Source organism: Salminus brasiliensis, chromosome 4 (genome assembly GCF_030463535.1).
Source record: "Salminus brasiliensis chromosome 4, fSalBra1.hap2, whole genome shotgun sequence".
NCBI classification, from domain to species: Eukaryota; Metazoa; Chordata; class Actinopteri; order Characiformes; family Bryconidae; genus Salminus; species Salminus brasiliensis.
Genome location: NC_132881.1, coordinates 19,388,089 through 19,395,600, shown reverse-complemented (window position 1 = coordinate 19,395,600; position 7,512 = coordinate 19,388,089).

Genomic DNA, 7,512 nt, shown 5'->3' with positions numbered 1-7,512 from the left:
CAATACCACTTCAACCATTCCAGTAGTTGACCCTGGATACAGAATTCATCAGCGAGTTGGTTCACATGTTTGCTTGCTGTAGCTGAAGGTCCGCTTTAGGAGACCTATTCTGAGGTTTATCAGGCTGCTAGAATAAAATACATAGGACACAGAATGCAGTGTGTGTGGTTGTTTCCAGAGGAACCTCAGAAAAGAATGCAGGATTTCTTTAAAATAATATTGAACTTATATATAATATATGAACTTCAGCCATGCTATTCAGCCATTAACTAATACTTGCCAAGCCAGCCAAGCTGGCCCTGTGTGCTTCACCAAAGAGGTCAAGCAAGCTACACTGGTGTAATGTAATAAGAGCTAAAGAGAGAGAGGACGTAGCAAGGCTAGACCCGTTAAACAGACTGTAAGTTGAAATTCTATGCCAGTGTACATATATACTGTCCTAAGACATTCTTTACATCAAGAACACTAATATGACCCCTGAAAAACTGGGAAAGAAATTACATTGCCAGAGGGAGCAGTTGCTAATGGTGTCAGTATTAGTTTATGTAGGCTACATTGGGCAGATAGATAGCATCAGCAGGGCATGTGAGTTTTACATGATACTGTTGTCATGGTAGCGGCCTAGATCACACCATGGCGACAGTGGTGTGGGGAAGAGAGTGTCGACCAGGGGCGTCTGATAAAAACACAGATAAGAAAAAAATCACTGTTATAAAAATAGGAAAAAGAATTTGAGTAAATAACTGATCATTCAAGACGTGTTGGCGTTAGTATTTGAGCCTTTTATACTGTGAAGCCCTTCTTGCATTCAACAAACCCCCCTCCCCCGCCCTTCCATAAAATAGTACTTAATATACTAATGTGACATGATAAACTAAAGAATTTTTAAATGAGCTTGAACAGTGAAAATACTGTACTGTTGTATGCAGGTCAGATGAGAGAGAGAGAGAGAGAGAGAGAGAGAGAGAGAGAGAGAGAGAGAGAGAATGGTGTCAAATTCAGAGCATGCCAGTAAATGGAAATCTACTGTGCAAATATGTACTTATTCTGAGCAGTTGTCTAAGAATATTAAAAGGTGCTGGGCAGTATTGCTGATTAAGGAGTGCATAAGAAATGCCCGGCCAGGAGAAAAAAAAAACATTAGAAGCAAAGGCTGTAGTAAAGACTTGCAGTTGTTGTTCAGAACCTCTGCTGAAGTCATTGCCACATCCTGCTTCACACACAGACAAGGCATACATACACGCTTGTGCATGTACACACCCACACAGACAGTTTCCTGACATTGCCAACCCTATCTGGAGGTTACTGATAGGTCAACTGATCACACCACGCCCATGTATTACACTCCACATATTACACTTTTCATTCTGAATAGGAAGAATGTACATAAACCATCTCATTTTGTTTTATGAAATATGTCTTGACTGACAACCATCTCAGCTAATATAAATCTGTAACTTTTTTCTTTGTTTGGTATACTGAGTCTCAGTCTAAAAACCAGTGGAATTTAACAGGAAATAATGCAAATTATAAGGTAAATTCATAAATTACCCATCAAGGGAACCTTGAATGTTTAGTGAAGATGAATTGAATACACTTGCTGTAGTGTTTGTGAGATTTAAAGCTGATGAAACAGCTCAGTCTAGTGGATGAAACAGGCAGTGCGTAAAAAGTAAAAAATATAAAACACTTTACAGAGGAAAATGTTAAACTTCTGCTGTTTGCTAGCTTACCTACATCACTGTAGCTAAAGTTCTAGTTAGTACACTTCATTAAAAAAAAAAATACTGAACATGAATATGTCTATTCATATGTTATGTAGAGTATCACCTCTACTGGCGATAAACACTGCAAAGACTGTGACCTTTCATGAAATACTGTATATGTAGGGCCCAGTTTCCCTAAAGGATCTTAAAGTTAATAACATCTTACACTCTAAGCAAAATGTTTCTAAATAGAATTGCAAAAGTGTTCTTTGACTCAAGCGGTCTCGCTAGGCCAGATAAGCTATAGCCTCTAAATTTTTCTTTAGCTTCTTAAATAAATGTTCAGTATTGCTTTACAGCATACTTTGTTCTCTCCTGCTCAGAAGTGAACCATAATTAACCAGTTAAACTCATTTAAACGAAACATTTTTCTCCAGAGCAGGTACATGTTTTCTCTTTTATCTTTTTTTCTCATTTCCATTTATTCCCTGTACTGTATCTTACTAGTTACTTTAAGAATATTAGAAAGAGGCAGATTATTTTGTGTGTACGTTTGTGCTTACTGTAAAGCTGAAGTGGTACACTTTCAGACTCAAACTATCATGCTTCTAGTGGTTCTTCTCAGAATTGCACTTTCACACTTTTCTTTCCCTTAGGAAAGAATAAGCATTTTGTGGGACAAATTTGTGATGTGACGTGAGTTTCCTGTATAGTTCCAGAGACATGGTAATTGGTCACTGTAAGTGAACAGTTTAAATTACAAACTATCTTCTAATTGACAAAAAGTCTCATGGCTATGTTTGGTATTGATCCTCTCTCCTGTGATTTTTACAGTGCGTTCTTATATCAATTTCATAATTAATATTATATTGCTATAAAAAACTATTAAAATAGTCAAACAAAGTCAAATGGAGATAGAAAGCTGTAATTCCACTGCAGCAGAAGACAGTGCTATGCATCAACATAGAAATATCATTCTGGCCACATATTGCTTTTGACTTTGAAAGCTTTGTTTTAAATTCATGATAAATCAGATAATTTTGGGTGTGCATACATTCCTTATCCATGCATCTCAGAGTAAACTACATACATAAAGTTGTATAAACAACATACATTTTTCTGACATGGAAATGAAACAGAACTGTAAAGCGATCCCCACACTATTTTTAAGGATCCTGTAGTTAATGCATCTGGCAAATCACTCCATGCATTCTACTTGTGTTCCTTTGTACTGTTACGATTCCTGTCCTGTTGACTGAAAGTCAAAAATAAAAATTCTATGAAAAAGAACAAATGAAAATCCAACGTTGATTTTGAACCATGCTTCAACAGAATTATTAAAAAACAACTAATGAAACAGGCCTGGATAAAAATGATGGTACCCCTTAAAATAATGTGACCAAAGGGACATGTTAAATCAAGGTGTGTGATGCTAATCAAATAGCATCACTGGTGTCTACAATCTTGTAATCAGTCAGTGGGCCTATATATAGGGCTACAGGTAGTCACTGTGCTGTTTGGTGACATGGTGTGTACCACACTCAACATGGACCACAGAAGGAAAAGGAAAGAGTTGTCTCAGAAGATTAGAAAGAAAATTATAGACAAGCATGTTAAAGGTAAAAGATATAAGACCATCTCCAAGCAGCTTGATGTTCCTGTGAGTACAGTTGCACATATTATTCAGAAATTTAAGATCTATGGGACTGTAGCCAACCTCCCTGGACGTGGCTGCAGGAGGAAAATGGATGACAAATCAAAGAGACGGATAATACGAATGGTAACAAAAGAGCCCAAAAAACTTCTAAAGAGATTAAAGGTGAACTTCAAGTTCAAGGAACATTAGTGTCAGATCGCAGATCTGTCACTGTTTGAGCCAAAGTGGACTTCATGGGAGACAACCAAGGAGGATACCATTGTTGAAAACAAATCATAAAAAAGCTAGACTGGAATTTGCCAAACTACATGTTGACAAGCCCCAAAGCTTCTGGGAGAATATCCTATGGACGGATGAGGCAAGGCACATCAGCTCTATGTTCACAGACGGAGAAATTAAGCATTTCAAGAAAAGACCACTGTCCCTACTGTGAAACATGGAGGAGGCTCTGTTATGTTCTGGGGCTGCTTTGCTGCATCTGGCACAGGGTGTCTTGAAACTGTGCAGGGTACAATAAAATCTCAAGACTATCAAGGGATTCTAGAGAGAAATGTACTGCCAGTGTCAGAAAGCTTGGTCTCAGTCACAGGTCATGGGTCTTGCAACAGGATAAGGACCCAAAACACACAGGTAAAAACACCCAAGAATGGCTAAGAGGAAAACACTGGACTATTCTGAAGTGGTCTTCTATGAGCCCTGACCTAAATCCTATTGAGCATCTTTGGACTGAGCTGAAACATGCCATCTGAAAAAGGCACCCTTCAAACCTGAGACAACTGGAGCAGTTTGCTCATAAGGAGTGGGCCAAAATACCTGCTGAGAGGTGCAGAAGTCTCATTGACAGTTACAGGAATCCTTTGATTGCAGCGATTGCCTCAAAAGATTGTGCAACAAAATATTAAGTTAAGGGTACCATCATTTCTGTCCAGGCCTGTTCCTGAGTTTTTTTTTTCTTTTAATAATTCTGTTGAAACATGGTTAAAAAGCAATGTCTGGCTTTCATTGGTTAATTTTCATAGCATTTTTATTTATTATTACTTTTGTTAGATTCAAATTATTTCTGTGACCATTGTGGGTTTTTCTTTCATTAACCGAGGGGTACCAACAATTTTGTCCATGTGTGTATGCGCGTTGTCCCTCACAGTAGTACAACATTTACACATTAATTTATACTATACCTAAACACACATTATACACAATATACATACTCTCTATTTACAATATTGTACTGGTTTAAAGCAATTTAAATGTACAGGTTTGATATAATCTGAATTACATTATTTTACATTATTTACCAAAGACACTGGATAGGTGTGAATTCAGGTGTAGTGTGGGTGGGGAAAAGTCTTTGTGGGTGCAGTGTGACTGTGCATAGGAGTTACAGTAGTGCAAGGTATAAAGTGTGGGGAGGTGGTGTGATGATACAGATGAGGTCCACAGTCCACCAGCTATTTTTCATTCAGCAGCCTAATTGCTTGAAGATAGAAGCTGTCTTGGAACCAGCTGGTTCTAGTCTTCAGGCTTCTTTACCTCCTGCCGATGAGCAGCTGTGGGAACAGGCAGGGGCTTGGTTGGGTGGAGTCCTTAATAATCCTTCATGACTTACCCAGACAGCGGCTGGTGTATATATCTAGAAGGTTTGGAAGCTGAACCCTGATGATGCGCACCACCCTCTGCTGAGCTTTTTGCACTGTTGTGCCTTCTTTGCCACCCGTGTGGTGTGTTCTGTCCATGTAAGTTCCTCACTAATTTTAACACCAGACATGTATAAAGTACTAGAGACCCAAACTTGAGTAAGGGTAAAAGTGCTCTATCAAAAATGTTTCTTGAGTAGAAGGAGAAGTGTTCTTTAAGCACCATACTAAAGTGTAAGTATTAAAGTATTCATCATTTGTTGTACTTAAGAATTGCAAGTAGTTTATTCTAAAATGTAATACTTAAGTACTGAAAGTAAAAGTACAAGTATTGTGTTAAATGGTGTTACAGAAAGCAGTAAAAAGTCTGAATATCATTGTTTATATTATTTCAAATGCTTTGGTTTAAGGACTATCACAATTCATTTGGCTGTAGTACAAGGACAAGAATGTACAAGACAAAGTACATGTACATGGAGTCTTCAATTAACTCTCTAAACAAACTTGCCCAAAAGAAAGGCTAAACAGACAGCAACTTGACACAAAGTGAGGAGAGCACCTTAAAACACTAAGCTTAACTCTTTGTAACAAAACTAAAATGAAAAGGCCACATACAAGTATTGAAATGTGGTGAAGATGGTGTTTCGTTGGTGTTTCTTCCATCTCTGAATAAAATAACAAAGCTCTAGCATTACTATTCGCAATGCAGACAGCGGAGGCGGCTTCGTCAAACACAGTGACAGTGACATCTACCACTCCGACAGTGATAATGTGGGTATGAAATGATTTGTACAATTTTTACAAGTAGAAGGAGAAAAACCAAGACTCCAGTAGAGTACAGATACAGCATTTTAGTACTTTAGTACAGTAGTGAAGTAGTTCTACTTTGTTACAACACATCTCAGGTGAACACCAAGAAACTTGAAACTTAGCAAATTGCAGTGGGTCTAGAGTGGCAGGTAGTGAGGAGCAGAGTTCTTTAACCAGCCTCTTAAAGCACATGCTTATGATAGGGATTAAAGCACCAGTCATTTAAGAATCATACTGGAGGAACCTTACTGTTTCCTCTCATTGACTATTGCTCATGCCTATTTCTACTGCTTGTCTCATCACTGATTAAGTTTAGAGTGTTAGCTGACACGTTTAGAATGTTCCACTATTTGTTGTTAAAAGGTTAACTACATCCTAGGCTAAATGTTTGAACCTTGTAGCTATCCTGTACACTGTGTAAATAAATCTGGATTAATAAACCAACCGAACATTACTGGGAATAAACTCTTATTTTACATTTAATTTTAGTACTTTTACTGTTAGTTCTCCTGTAAAGTCACCATTTTGGAGATGTTTTTCATTAAACAGTAAATACATTGCATTTAGGTTAATTTTCTACATTTACATGTAGTAATGACGATTAAAACAACAATCAAAACCTCTCAAACCTCTCATATTTATCTAAATGGTGTATGATGTAATGGCTTCTCCATTCCATACAGATGTGAATTTTTGTTTGTTAATTTAGGTTAGGCCAGATGAGGGCAGTGGAGGTACCACTACTTTATTATGAACCATTATGTTCAATTATGTTTGTGTTCTAGAAAAGTGGGCCAGTAAATATTAGGGATTAAAAAAAAACTTTTAAAGCATAGTCAAAGTTATACCATCATTCAGAAAGTAAAATTCTTAGTGTATATGTGTATTGTCTTTCATTCATTCCACTTATCACTATCACATACATTTTCCACATTGTCATCACCATTTGTGGCTGCCCTGAAAAAATATGTAAAAAATAATCAAAACGTTTCTCCACAGTACATTTTTATTTTCTGTTTTGTAAATTAATTATTTAAATGTAATTTCTGTGAAATGTATACTTGTAATTAAAAAGGAATCTACCATAGGATCCTGCAGTCCCTAAAAATGCCTCCAGTCTCTGGTTCATGTCTTGTACAACTGCAAGCATAATACCACTTCTACATCATATACTCAAACGTTCTATTTTCAAACAATTACTTAATTATTACTTTGACAAGTACAGTTGTGACCCCACTGCCTTACATTTGAGAGGGAGGAATGTGGAAAATTACATTAAACGTTAAAGATAAGTCATAATGTGGTAACATTCTTAATCATTTCTTACCTTAGAGAATACTGCATAACTGCACTGTTTCTAAAAGCAAATCTGCCTTAAGGTAATGTGCATGATTTTAGAAGAATGTGTTTCATTTTCGAAAACAATACACTGAAAAAACGTTGCAGTATTCCTTTAAGCGTCAATAATGAATTATTTTAATTCCCCCTTTATGTATTTCATTACCACCATAGATATATTTGACTCTAACTAGTGTCTGTCTGAAAGGGTCTACTTCATATTAGTCTCATTGTCAGTGTACAGTTGTATCAGTGCCATACAGTTGTAAAATTTATGCAATTAATGTCATTGTAAAATTAATGTAACAGCAATATATGGTATCATATAAATGGTGCCCCTCATTTACCTTTGTGTGCGGAAATACGT